The sequence below is a fragment of the Galeopterus variegatus genome, unplaced genomic scaffold (assembly GCF_000696425.1).
Source record: "Galeopterus variegatus unplaced genomic scaffold, G_variegatus-3.0.2 Scaffold1777, whole genome shotgun sequence".
NCBI classification, from domain to species: Eukaryota; Metazoa; Chordata; class Mammalia; order Dermoptera; family Cynocephalidae; genus Galeopterus; species Galeopterus variegatus.
Window position 1 is genome coordinate 190199 of NW_007727888.1, and position 2899 is coordinate 193097.

Consider the following 2899-nt stretch of genomic DNA (forward strand, 5'->3'; position numbering starts at 1 on the left):
CCTCCCACCGTCCCCCGGGCTCCCTTCGCCGGGGCCGGGGCGCCCCGGGGTCCGGAAGGACGCGGAGGGAGGCGGGAGGGACTGGGGACTTGGAAACCCGACGGCTGCCCCCGCCAGTTCTTTATTACTTATTAGCAACCAGGCTTTCAGCTTTCAGGACAACCACCCGCCTTTGAACATAGCCGGCCTCGGTTATTGCGATGCTCTGCGGAGCTCTGCGCTGCTCCACTGCACCGGGCGCCGCTTTGGATTTAAGGACAATACTTTCCCTGGCCGCCGTTCAGGAGGAGCCCGGCAGCCTCGCGCGGTGGGAGTGGGGCCTGGAACGTGATGTCTGTGCGCTGTACATGCAGGGATGGCGAGGCAAATAGAGATCAGGCAGCCTCGAGTGGCTGGGGAAGGAATCCAGGGGCGTACACCCAGTGATTTCTAATCTCTGAAACCAGTGATTTCCAACCTGTTCGACCAAGAAACTCTCAGACATGAAATCGCGTTACCGCTTAGTGGGTAAAAAGCAAAGGCGCTGGGTCCACAGATAACTTGTATCAAATCCGGCCTCCTGGACGTACTAGCTGGGCAGCCTTGGACAATGCCTCCACCTCCAGAAGCACTGAGCAATCTCACTGTGTGGTGGTGAGAGGCAAGGAAATGAGCACCTGTTACCTGGCCCATGGTTGGTAAACTGAGAGTTCATTTTATCTGTAGATACTGACTCCCTCACTCTCCAAAGGTGTGCAAAAATGTTATTCCTGACAAGCTATGGGGAATATTTGGAGCTCCAGCTGTTTTCTCTGAATCACTAGGCCCTTTCCCCACAACCTTTCTTTCTCTCTCAGTTAATGCTATTACTGGATCCTTTTCTGAGTAACCATGGACTCCTCAAATGGGCCCCATTTAAATAAATATTTCACAATGATGCATTTCTGCAATCCTACCCCCACACCCTCAACCTGCTTATCATTCTCCTCCACGAAACAGTGGAGCTGAAAACCCACGCAGATAAATGTCCAAGTCTATTTCCTTTGTTGGACAGTTACAGTAAATTTAAACTGTCAGAACTGTTTTGGTCTGTCTTTTTTCAGTTACACACCCGCCCAAGCTCTGCCATTCCCCGTTTTTGTGTTTGTTTAAACATTCTGCTTTCATTTACCAGGTCTGAGTACTCTTTAGAGACTACTAGATATATGAGTAGAACAGCCAGCCACCTACCTCCCAAGGCAGATTAATAACCAGGGTGAGTTGGAAATGTTGGAAATTCAAACAATGCTGCACAGTTTAGTCTGCTAAAATTTGGATATGGCAAATGAAATATAGGTTATCTAAAAAGACCTTGCCTTGGTAATCACCTCCATTTCTCTTCCTGCCACGGCTTGAATATTTTTTCAAATACAGTGATCTAATCTTGAATGAGTTCTTGGAGACTTCTCAAAAACAGTGACCACTTGCGAAAATATGCTAATCAGGAGGTGAAACAACATGCTGCTTTAAAGAAGAGAAAGAAGGGGAAGAAGAGGAAGGAACATTAAGAAAAAAAAAAAAGACCACATGAAGATGCAACTTTTTAAGGTGAGTAAGCAGGAAATTGTTAGTTATAGGAACCTATTAGAAGCTGCAGCAGAACTATATAGAACTGAGTTAATTATACCACACTGCAAATATCAAAGACAGAGTAACTGGAAACTGGTGGTAAGTGGAAAATGTTTGAAAGTGTCAGAATCTTCAAAAAAATAAAGGAGAAAAACTGTTAATCTTGAGGCAATGAAAATAACAGGGTTTTGGATAAAGTGAAATAAGGTAGCAGGTAAAAAAGATAAAACTAATACAGCACAGTATTTTTTAAAATGAACTAAATCTGTTTCAGTTTCCCTTAGAGTAAGAGGGAGTCATTGTAAGACAAGGAATTCTCACTACAGTATTAACAAACTATTGTGCCCTGACTTACTTAGGAATCATTTTTCACCAGGGGTATTCTAAACCATGTCTACGTAAATGCTGGAATTACCTAGGGGGTCAGTCTGGGTTATGTACACCTGTTTCACCTCTCAGGAATATCTAGAGAACACTGATTTACAAAGTTATGATCTTTGTGGGTGACTATATACATTACCACTGAATAATATGACCACATGGGCAATATTTGCACTGAAATAAGGTATCTGGATGAACAGAACAGAGACCCTATATAGGTTGCTGTGCACATTGTTAGAAACAAACAATTATTATGAGGGTTTTTGGCAAGTCTAAGCTTGCTTGCAATTAATAAACACCTAATTCAGGGATTTAGATGTACAGATATCTATATATCCACTACTTATTAGGTGTGTAGACTTTGGCAAGATCCTTAAATACTCTGAGTTTCACTTTCCTCATTCATAAAACAGGGACTTCATAGATCATTATGAAATGATGAAGCTGGGGATGAGTACAGGCTTTTTGATGTTAGCCAGATTTGGATAGCTATAGTGCTTTGGCTGAATCACTTTCCTTCTCTATATCTCAGTTTCCTCCTCTTTAAAATGTAAATATCCCCAAAGAGAGATCTTTTTATATATATATATATAAATGAAAATAATGCTACTTCAAAGGTTATTGTGAAGGTTAAAAGGAAGAATAAATGTAAAATGCTTAGCACATAACAAGGGTACAAGTATCAGTTCCCTTTCCCTTCCTGTTTTCTGGAGGATTTTTACTTGTATAAAGGAAAGCAAACCTTTAAGCATTTCTGATGCAGCAAGACAGGTTGCCTGAACTACAGTTTATTGGTTGTCTATTGGTGAAGTACTCCTCCTAATGAAATGCTCAGAATTTTTTTCTTTAAAATAGCCAACCATCCGTTTTTAGCTTAAAATTTCCCATTTCTTTAGCATTCAAACTATTTACTAACGACCCAAGAAAGCAG